Source organism: Girardinichthys multiradiatus, chromosome 11 (assembly GCF_021462225.1).
Source record: "Girardinichthys multiradiatus isolate DD_20200921_A chromosome 11, DD_fGirMul_XY1, whole genome shotgun sequence".
Classification (NCBI taxonomy): Eukaryota; Metazoa; Chordata; class Actinopteri; order Cyprinodontiformes; family Goodeidae; genus Girardinichthys; species Girardinichthys multiradiatus.
Genome location: NC_061804.1, coordinates 26,512,178 through 26,524,447, shown reverse-complemented (window position 1 = coordinate 26,524,447; position 12,270 = coordinate 26,512,178). Strand labels below are relative to the sequence as shown.

General features: G+C 39.5%; 1 protein-coding gene across 3 annotated transcripts in view; it reads right to left on the bottom strand.

Moving 5' to 3' along the window:
* srrm3 (serine/arginine repetitive matrix 3) overlaps nt 1-12,270 on the bottom strand; it is a 113,631-nt gene that overhangs the window by 40,929 nt on the left and 60,432 nt on the right. The gene's annotated exons all lie outside the window — the stretch shown is intronic.

Here is a 12,270-nt window from a genome sequence, read left to right as displayed (position 1 = left end):
GTACTTATACTTATCACGTTCTGGGTTTGGATCGGACCAAAGTGCAGATAAGAGCTTGGCAGCCGCATGATGAGAGGAAGGCTTCTCTTCAATTAAAGGTCTCCAAAACGTAACATAATCACAGCATGTACAAACATGAGTCGAGCCAAAAACTTACATGTGTACACAGTTCTGTAACGTAGCAAAACTGAGCATAAACAAGGGTAGTGAACGAGGAATTGTGACGGAGGAACCAGCGGGGAACAAAGAACACAGACCAACTAATATACAGGGAGTAAACAAAGGCAGGTAATCACAGGAACTAAGAACAGGTGTGGCAAGGAGACATGGAGGCATAAGGGACAGGTGGAACTAATTAACAATAAAGGAAAACATAGATCTAAGCACAGTTAACACAAAAACACAAACCAAGTCCAAGGATGTCATACCATGACAATACTCCTCCACCACCTCCACTTCTTCTCCTATGATGGAAGGAGCATTTGACCTATTCCTGTTTCTCTTGAAATCTACAATCATCTCATTTGTCTTATTTACACTCAAGATGAGATAACTGTTTCTACACTATGCCACAAAGCGGTCCACCACCTTCCTGTACTCAGCTTCTTGTTCATCTCTGATCAACCCCATGACTGCAGAATTATCTGTTGATGACAGGAGTCTGTCTTGTACTGGAAGTCTGTGGTGTGTGAAAAGGAGTGGTGAGATTACAGTCCCCTGTGATGCTGCTGACTAACTATTTAGACACAAAATTGCAATATTGCTTCTTTACTGACTTTGGTGGGCCAACAGGAGTCTCTCTAGGACCTTCATGATGTGGAATGTTGGGGCAGCAGGTCTATAGTCATTGAGGACTGATGGGTGAGCTTTTTTTGGTGCCAGAACAAGGCAGGATGTCTTCCACAACACTACAACCTTCTCCTCGTTCAGGCTAAAGTTGAAGAGGCACTGCAAAATCCCACAGAGCTGCTCTGCACAGGCCTTCAGCCTCTGGGGCTAACACCATCTTGACACGCAGCCTCGTCTGGTTTTTCACAGCTGCCTTTTCACCTGACGTTTTGAGACACACAGGTGGAAAGGGGATGTAAAAAGGGCAATAGCATCTTCCGATTTGGTTGAAGACAAACATGAAGAAGCAGAATGGTCCATGGCTGAGTTGAAAGATACAACATTTGAGGTGTGACAGCAAAGCTTTCGTTTAAAGAAGGGCCGGATGTCTGTTCAGCTTTGGGCAGGATATAAAGATGCTAAGCTTATTCTTGAACTGAACCTCTCAAAGAATGCGTTCAGTCCATTGGCTCTGCACAGACATATTGTTTTGTTGCATCTTGCTCACCAGCTTCTTCCTGTACACCTACTTGCTGTCTCTGATCTTTAAGTTGCTTCTGTAAACTCAATAATTTCCTGTCTCCCTCTCTGAAGGCTCTTTTCTTCTTGTTAAGCAGGTCCTTCAGGTCACTGGTGTTTCAGGGTTTGTTATTGGGGAAGCATCTCACCATTCTGGTGGGGATGGTGTTATCCACACAGATGTTTATATAGTCGGTTACACATTCAGTCATGGCATTGATGTCCTCTCCATGTGGCTGGCACAGTGTGTCCCAGTCTGTAGACTCAAAGTAACCTCACAGGGCTTCTTGAGGTTCCTATAACCATCTTCTTACAGTTCTCTTTATTACAGGTTGCATCTGAACAAAGGGCTCAGAGGGAAAAAAAGGGAAAAAACAAGATTGTGATCTGATTTCCCCAGAGAAGGTAAAAAACTCTTGAAAAGTTGGAAGTGTAGCAGAGAATGACGTGTGATTAAAATCACCAGATATTGTCACAAATGCATTGGGGTGTTGTGTCTGAAGCTTAACAACAACTGAGCTGATGACATCACATTAAGTTTGTGCAACACCGATGGTGGAACATATGCTGTTGCCAAAGCAACACTGTTGAACTTTCTGGTTAAATGCACTGCTAACAGTTCAATGTCTGGGCTGCAGAGACAACACTTTAAAGTAACATGCTTTGGATTACACCATCTGTTAGTCTGCTTGTATGGTCAGAAAGCCTGGCAGAAAGACACTGGAGACGAGAATATGATTGTGCAGCCATGTCTTAATGAAACATAATACTGCATTCCCGATATTCTGGCTGGGCTCTTGTAAGGGCTTAGAGTTCATTCAACTTAATTCCCAGTGATCTCATTTTGACCATCATAATCGAAGGAAGAGATGGTTTGAACTTCCTCCTCTTCTCTTTGATCCTGCTCTGCATCCATGGTGCCACCTTTTTAACTATTTATGGATTTGGGGTTATAGTTGAGGTATTATTTAAGCTTTTCGGATGACCCCCCTGTTCATGACAATGGGACGATGAGCTAAACGTGACTCGTTCTACAAAGGACTTTGGATCTTGTTGGTTATAAACCAGGAGGGGATCTATGGACATACTTTAAATATGATCCATCTAAAAAACCGAATGTATTGTAGAAAGAGACGGCGGTAAATGTGGCCACAAACTAGGTGGGAAAATACCACAAATCTTAAGCAGCATCTGAAGGCTCACCATGCTGATATTCTTTCAAAGGTAAGTTACAATAAGTCCTGTTTAACATATATACATACAATGTTACTCGACAATCAGCTTGTGACTAATTTCATAGTAAGCTTAAAGTTTTCCAAATAACTCTCGATGCAAATGGGCAGTTTACTACAGGATGAAGTTAGCTTGGTTGCGCTAACATCATTTCATTAGCTTAGGTGTATTACTGTTTTGTGTAGAATATGGGGGGATTTATGGCCAGTGTAGTACGTTGACATATTAACCCATGTTGGAGTGACTGTCTGAAACATGAAGGAAAATGTAGCATTTCAGACCTGTTGTCATTCCCCATGTGTCTAAATAAATAGCACACTTGCCTTCTGTAATGGTAGCAGCATGTTTAGCCATGTGTATATTCAGTGACGGTGTGGCCATCTCTATGTGTGTTTATGTTCTGTCAGCACGTTGTGATACATTAAAAAGGTCGAGTCATATGTGCTTTGTTTTCATACATAGAGTCTGCTAGCTTTAGGCTAAAAGCAACAAGCCTACGTCAGTGAGGTCATGCAGCCCCAAGTATGAGTTGTTTCATTTGTGGTGCGCTTACGATAAAGTTGGTAGGGGACACACACATAAAAACTAAACCCAACAGTACAGACATTATAATTTTGTCCATTGCTCATTAAAGAAGGATCAGAGGACTTAAGTAAAGGGTAGATGCCAATCATGTGGTTAAAAAAGCTTTCAAAACATATTTTTGTTTTGCTTGTTTGATTGTTTAGGCCATTCTATATGTGTGTCTATATATGTTTGTTTTTTTAAGATATGATACCTACATCTGATTGTTTTTAATTCATTAAAATACATTCATTAAAACGGAAGTCTTAGACCATAATTACCATTGTCACCAGGGGGGAGGCTGGCAAGCCTGAGAACACCACCAGTGTATTTCTGATCTCTATTCGTAAGAAATTATTTTTGGTTAGAATGTATTGTTTCTAAATAAGGATTTTTAGTTATAGTTTTGATAAATATTTATAGTCAATAATCATAATCCCTTACAGACCAAAGTCATACAGTTTAAAAGCAGAAGCAAAGCTTATGTGTTTTGTTGTGTTTGTTTTTTTATACAGTGTATGTAAACATCTGGCTTCCCCTGTATAGGCCTGCAGGATCATGAGGAATTACAGTCATGGTGCCAAAAAGCTTGGGAGCATTTTAATTGAAGTTAGGCAAAAAATCCAAATTGAGCTCTAAATTAACTTGAATAAATTTTCCACATATGGAAGTTTGTCAGATGCTATTAGGATATGCTCCCTGAATCAACACATCTCTCCAGTGCATGTTTAATTAGCACTTCTTTTAGCAATAAAGGTATTCACCTACCCCCAAATGTACCATCTGTTCTTCTCTGAAAATGAGCAATCATTCGCAACAAAATCAGATACTGTAAAATAGTAGAATGTTTAACTGATCTTGTCACCTGTGTATTTTTATACCCTGCCTGCAGGATGCAGGTTTCCAGGGATTTGGGAGGACTTTGATCTGAGCGAGGTCTTCTTTGCCACTGTAGCCATGAAAAATCACCACGATTAAAGAACTTGATTAGAGTTATTAGACATCTTTGAGCACTCACAGATTTCCCCTATTAACTCCCAATCCAAAAAAAACAAAAGTCGTGGCCTCCAGACCATTTGTATGGTAATCTGCATTGATTCAAGGAGAAAAGCCAATGTGTGGAGCAAGCTTGTGCTCAGTCAAACTGCCAGTGACTGTCTGTGATTGAAGTCTGATAAGCTGTTCTCCCTAAGCTGTCCCCAGACATAGCTGTGCACCTATGAGACTCTGCGAGCATCAATTGTAGTTAGTGAGGCTGAAAGGCTCTGGGAACATGGGAAGCCAAATCTGACCACCCCCGTATTTCTATTTCATGGACAGAATTAAAACGACCTACCGAGTGCTACAGTAAAATGATTTAACTCTCAAGTGGAGAGGATTTTCAATTGACGCTCTCCACAGTCATAGATTTTCTAGTTAGATAACAGACCCTAGGTAGACCCGACAAGGAAGATAGCAAAGAAAGAGCCAATATTTCTTTCTCTTTAGAAAGCTGCCTTCTTCATCTCACCAACAGTGCAAGCTGATCAATAGCTTGAGCTGCACAGTCTACAAATTCAGATTGTTCATCTTCTCCAAGACCTCCTTTAACAAAAGAATTGGCAACCGTTTTGTCTAGTATTGCCCTTCTATATTGTTCGGGTCACCATGTAGTGACAAAATAGGTCATCCTCTCTGAGAAGATTTCTAGCAAAACCTTCAGTTTCAAGAAAACGGCCTCATCAGTCTCTGATGCAGGCTGTGGTGTGGAAGAAAAGCTCTATTAGAGCAGAGACAGTTATTTGCTCTAGCATCAAAGACTCTGAAGGCAGCCCCCTTAATAAGATCTGGGTTTCTCACTCGTCAGTTCTTGCAGTTAAAAGTGTATTCTCAGATGTCTCTGAAGCACTAATTTAGCTATGCAGTTACCCATGTATTTCTGCCCGTCTGGACGGGCTTCTTCCTTCTTTAGTCTCTTTTGTGTATCATAATGTACCTGTCCTGTGCAAAGTAATATAGTAATGAGGTTTCTCATTTAAGGATTATACCATTTGAACATTTTCACATGTTGTGATTTTACAACCACAAACTTTGGTGTATTTTATTGGTATTTTAGGTGATACATCAACACAAAGTAGCACTGAATTGTGTGGAAGGAAAATTATACCTTTTTACAAATTAAAGTCTAAAAGTGTGGTGTGCATTTTTATTCAGCCTTCAGAAGCAACATAGTCAGGAAACACCGTTCACCTATGTGTTATTTAAACCACTGAAAAGCGTTCATGAACAAATTGTGAACACCAGCAGGCAGGCCAGGGATACATTTGTGGAGAAGCTTACTGCAGGTTAGGTTTTAAAACATTTCAAGGACTCTGTTTAATCTATTATCCAAAAATTAAAAGAGTATGCCACTACTGCAAACCTACAACAAAGAAAGATTATGGACACTGTACATTTCTCTGAACACACTATCCTGGCAGAAACATGGTGTTGGCAGTAATATGATATTGGCATGTTTTTTTAGAAGAGACAAAAAAGCTGGTCAGAGTTGATTGGAGACTGGATGGAGCGAAATACTACAAAAGGACAAGACCGTTAATTTTGCCTTCTAGCCAACCCGAGACATAGAGCAAGAGGTAGAAGTAGAATGGTTTATATCAAAGCAGGTCTGTTTGTTAGAATAGCCTGAAGTCCAGACCAAAATTAAATCAATTATTTTATTTGTAACATATTTTAAAAACCATGTAGACACTGCTTTGTGTTAGTCTATCACATAAAATCCCAAAATGATGCACTAGGGTTCTGGTTATAAAGTGCCAATATTTGAATTTCATATTTTTGCAAGTCACTGTACATACGGGCTCTCTGCATATCTTGTTTTCAAAGACGAGCATCTTATTGATACTAAAAGGCTAAAGTGCGTTTGTGTGAGCATGTCTTGTGCATGCGTGCGTGCGTGTGTGCGCGTAGGGTGGGGTGGGGTGGTGGTGGTCGGGGGCGGGGTGGGTTCTCTGGGAGGATAATAAAGCCTGCTGTTTAGTTGAAGCTAAGATCCATTAAGCTCATTAAAGAGTTGCGAAAAAGGTTCGTATATTGGAGAAATGAAAACTAGGAAAATCACTATGTCTCAATCAGCCATTAAAGACACCCTTTAAAAAGTCTGGTCTGGAGCTGCTGAGTTTTAAATCAACCGGTGGGTTGTGTTACCAAACACTACTTTAACACAGCACACTATGTATTGTTTACCATCTTCTAATCAGCATGTAGACATGTCCTGGTGAAAAAAAAATTACAGTATTTTGGTTTTGCACAGTTTTTCCATTTCTTGTAAATAGTGTGTTGATGATTTTTATGCACAAATATATATACATGCATATGTTTTATATTTTAAAAATCACCATATTCAGTTGCACATTTATTTTAATTTATAAAAAAAATTTATATTTCAACTTTTATTATGTTTTAAATTTGCCCTCACTGTACAGTTTCTTATTCTTATCTTTAAGTTTTTATATTTTTTCACTTTGTGTGGATATGCATGCTTTCATTTGCCTTTCACTTTCCTGATGGTACATCTGAATTTCCCCACAGAAGGACAATAAAGAATATTTCCATTTCTATTCGGAGTTATGTTGTTTCTCACTCAGGTCATATTGTACTCCTCCAGCCCGATGTCTTGTATAAATAGCCTAATGTATGCAACCTTCATTTTTATTTAATCTACATTAATGGCAGTATTGCCAGCAGCCGTGAAGCACTCAGTGCACAAATGAATGAGGGATGCTGCCAGGATTTGGTTTGCTAAATGAACAGACCCCTTTAATCGCGGAGCCAGTTTAATTGGCTCCCATGGTGAGGCCATCACTCATGACAGGCCATTTATCCCGGTCGTCTCACAAGAGAGAACAGCTGATTGGGGGCCGCGAGGGAGGGGCTATAAAGGGAAGAAAGGGAAGAGGAGTGCGTCTAAAAGAAGGTGGCAGGCATCCAGTTTGCCTCTAAACCCAGATCTTCACCAAGGCCTCAGTCAGAAAGGATACCCCGAGGTGAAAAGGAGGCTGAGCCCTCTGGCCTTAAATCAACAACTCAAAACACAACGCAGCCACCATCGTAATTGTGTCTAATGCCTGGCACTGCTCACCCTCTCTATCTCAGTGTTTATTCTTCTCTCTATCCCTTAATCCTGTACACACATGGTTTTATTTAAAGAGACACATTAAAAACTGGAGAGTATCTGTACCCTGTCAAGCTGGCAAATGAGAGTTCCCTTTTTGCTACGGCCTAACAAGATGAGCTGAGTTCATCCAGAGTTCGAAAACTCGGCAAAGTGATTGGAGTCCTTTCTGTGTGAGACTGTGGTGCTGGTCATTGAGGACGTCTGGTCTGCTTGTATTCTGTCAACATTACCCAAGATGCTCTCTGCCACTACAATGTTTCACCAGACACCATGGCTCTTTTACATCACTCTCAACCCAGGAGCCGTAACTCCATGTATACTCCCAGGCATTTTTTCCCCTCTCGTAGCTCTCAGCTACCTCAATCTGCAGCAGCTCTACCACTGCCAGGGAGCCTTAATGAGGCCTCACAAGACAAGGGCATTCATGCTCAGGAAGGAATTGGACAAGTGAAAAAATGGACAGAAACTAAATCTAATCCAGCACCACCTTCTTTCTACCGCCTTCTGTCACTTCCCATTTCTGAACTTGCCCTGAAAAAAATTAATTAGCTTGACATTTATTCAATAAATCACTCCCTGTTAATATGTATTAGGATTAGCCCAATTTTTATACATGTCTAATGTGTTGGGAGGAAAATGTCACTAGGTATCTGTGGGAAAGAAACCCTTCTCTTCACTAAGACAGTATCATAGGGTACATTATTAATTAGGGACTCTGTCAGCATGTCGTTCAGCTCCAAGCTGTGGTTATTTAAGCAGCACTGTTTGCGTACCCTTCTGTGGTTTTATGAGTAGTCCATCAGGGAGAAGTGCTGAAATTATGCAATAAGGCTTACTGTAGGAGAACATTTTTAAGGTTTTCCCTGCATTTGCATTGGACGTCATGATAATAAGGCAGCCTCTGTTGACCAGTGTTCTTCAATGACCATCTGTAATGGCAACATCTCTGGTAACCATTTGAAAATGTGGATAGTAATGTGAGGCTCACAGCCCGGCACTACAACATTAAAAAGGTTAAGCACAAATGAAAAGCCATTATTTTTTAACACAAGAAATTCCAGCATGTTTTTCTCTTGCTAGGATCTTATTGTAGGCGAAAACGCCCGTGCATATCCAGCAACACTGTTTTAAGAGCATTGCAGAATTCCTTGATGTACATCTTTCCATCCATCTGTTGTCTACACTGCTTTTCCGAGCAGGGCCCACGGTGGCTGGGGCCTATCTCTAGCAGTTTCTGGGTCTATCCATCACAGTGCAACACTGATGCACAAATGTTGCTCACTCCACAAATCTGGCCTTTGTGGAAGAGCGGCAAGAAGAAGTTGCATTTAAAGTTAGCTTAAATCCATGTAAGGAACACATGAAACAAGTGATACATGGTGGTTGCATCCTGAGGGGATACTTTTCTTCAGCAGTGAGAGGTTAGCTGCTCAGAGTTGATGGGAAGATTGATAGAGCTAAATATAGGTTAATCCTGGAAAAAAAAAACATTAAAGGATGCAACAGACTTGAGATTGGGGAGGAGGTTTGTCCTCTACAGACATTAAACATACAGCCAGAGCTATAATCAAATGGTTTGAATCAAAGCATTTTCATATGTTAGGATGGCTCTGTCAAAGTCCAGATCTTAATTCAATTGGGAATCTGTGTCAAGACTAAAAGGCATGTTCACAAACACTATCTCTCCAATCTGACTGAGTCTGAGCTATTTTACAAAAATCTGTCAGTCTCTAGATGAGAAACATTGGTAGACACACCAGATTTGCAGCCGTAATTGTAGTGAAAGATGGCTCTACAAAGTTTGGCTAGGACGAGCTGAATACAAATGCTCACCATGCTTGTTAGATTTTTCATTTGAAAATTTTGTTGAAAACCATGTCTCATTTTCCATGTGCTTGCTTCACAATGTTGAACTACTTGTTACTTGATCACAGGGGTCGCCAACTCCAGTCCTCAAGATCCGTTGTCCTGCATGTTTTAGATGACACCCTGGTTCAACACACCTAAATCAAATAAATGGATCTTCATGTTTCTACAGAACTTTAGGACATACTGAGGAGGTAGTTCAGCTGTGTTGAAGTAGGGACATATCTAAAACATGCAAGGCATCCAGAGCAGGGTTTCTTAACCCTGGTCCTCAGAGACAAATGTAATGCATGTTTTAGGTGTATCCCTGCTGCCACACAACTGCCTTTGACGAATGGGCGGTTAATTGGCTTCAGTGGCACTTGAGGGCACCCTGAGGAGGTAATGCAATCATTTTAATCAGATGTGCTGGGTCTAAAACATGGAGGAGTGTGGGTCCAGAAGACCAGGGTTAAGAAACACTGCTCTAGAGTTGGCAACCCCTATTACTCACTACACTTTTAATTATTTATTAATAAAATGTGTTAAAGTATGTGGTTGTTATGTGATATTATGACAAAGATCTAGGGGTATTAAAACTTTAAAAAGCATTCTCCCAACTTTTGTGTTTGAGGAAAAAGCCCAAACAGTAAGAGGGGACATTATCAGGACATACTCCTTCACTGATGCTGATTATAAACACTGCTAGCTATGTTAATCATGCTCCTGGAAAAATGGGAAACAGCAATGTCTTTGCTGTGATCATTTCCACTGCCAGTAAAGTAACAGTTACATTGAGTTTCAGACAAACTCTCACAAGATATTGTTGTTTCATTGCTAACCATGTGTAGAATGAGATGAAGAGATAAGAGATACAAAGAACTCTTGATAACATTTTTATATCAGGCGGCTATAAAGAGACGATCAAAAGAAAGGTGCAACGCACCATTTCCTTACAAACACACCGTCCCTTGTGTTTACTCCACGCTACAGCAGTAATTAGCTTTTTTTTACCTTCCTTCCTCCGAAAAGATGAAAATGAGTTTGGGCAGGTAACAGATTCTGGATTTAATATTTTGCTGCTGCTCACGAACTCAGCAGCAGTAAAGAAATAGACCTGTCAGTTTCAGCTTCTCTGCTACAGCGTTCATTGCCTGCACTCTGTAATAACTGAAATGCGGAAAAAGGAGAAAACAACGAATTCTCTGAAAACACAAATGTCACTTACAATCCAAACCTTGCTACAAAATACAATGATACTGCAGTACAAAAATGGGCAAGATGAACAGAGTGGCAAAGATGCTGAAGAAATAGTTTATCCTATAAGAAAACAAGTGTCCAATTGAGTTGTTACATTTGTCTATTCATACATAACCTTTATTGATCCATCCTTTCATAATTCACTTTAATCCAGTCTACTGTTAAGAGCATTTCACTTTACTTTGTTCCTTAAGTAGGTTGTGTGACGAAATAAAAATAAAACACAATGCTAAAGATTTAGATTATAAAAATATATTAAGGCCAGCTAAGCACATGAGAAGAGTTTAGAAGGTGGTTAGCCTGAACTGAATAAGGGCAAAGCAGGCACACACCCAGGGGCACCACTGTCTGGATTTTAACCCAGGACCATCTTGCTGCAAGACAACAGTGCTAACAACTCTGCAGCCATGCAGCCCCAGGTCCTTTGCTGAGAATATTTACCTTATCTAAATTTAATAAAAAGCTTTTTTCTACCTGTTTTTTGGAATAAATAAATCTCACAATGGATTTTTTTGCTACTGAAATGTTGACGAGTGATCAATCATATTACACTTTATTAACTGATGTCCAGCAGATGAATAAATCAGCAATGAGCAGGTAAAATATTTCTGCCTGATTCAAGATCAGTTTTTCTTTTAGCATGTGAAACAACTGCTATATCAGTTTGGCTGACCGGTTTCTCTGTCCTGATAAGAGGTCTGTAGAAACATTCAATAAAATGAATCACAAATGCATGAAAAAGCCCTGTGGATAAACCGTTTGATTAAAAACCATTAGTAACTAAGCTTTGTCTTGGAGGAGGGAGAGCTAAGTTTTAGCTGTAAGATCCAGGAGGTTTTGGCTCACATCATCATCCAGAAGACTTAATTGAGGTGAATGTTAGGACTAAAAGACCACTATAACTATATTCCAGCTTTGTGCATCATTCTGGTGGCGCATTCATCTCTGCAGTGTGATAAACTCAGTTTTACTTGAGCAGAGCTCAGGTTTTTAATCCTGAGGCCATTTAACAGCACTCAGTTTGGGAGTGAACAACAGATGGGCACTGTGTTTTTTAGGGGAAAACCTTGAATATTTTATCTTTTGCACCCCATTTTTTTTTATGACGGTATTAAAAGATTCAGTCATTATAAAGTACAGTTTATGCAAGCAAAGGCAAGAGGAGAGAAAAGAAACTGATGTAATTAAGCTGCCAAATAATATTTTACAAATGCTTGGCAATGATATAATAAGTTTACTAAAAAGCTAATGATGTCACATCCTCCATACATATTTCACAAAAAAAATGATAAATGAACTCATTTATGGAAGAGCAGTGAACTCAGTGTGCTGGTGGCGAATTATACCTATGAATAAATTAATTTTAACCTGCGTGAACTAAATTTATAACTAGTTCTTGGTAAGAGTGACAGACATGACATTGGATGTACGAACGTAAGTTCAATAGATATGTTCTATTTCTTCTAAAAGTGTCAAGCTTGTAAATATTTTAAGCCTTGTTTGATCTGTTTGGGGTTATTCTGATCTTATTAATGAGTGCTGTGTGGTCTGTTTGCATGATTTTCACACGAGCATACAGTCATTGTAAAAATAAATACACCCTTTTTACTTGCAAGGGTTTCTAGCAAACAAATATCTGTTATTTAACTGGTTCTAAAATGGCTTACATCTAAAGTAAGGGGAATAAAAGCATAACTGATTTTATGTCATTATTCAAAGATGAAAACAAAATGGAAAAGCACACCCCTAAATCCATTGATGCATATAAAATGCGTAAAACTACGGTAATTATTATCTAAGTCAGATGTTGAATCAGGTCTTGAAAGAATTTTAAGCGTTTTTTACTATAAGTGCTTTGTGGATAT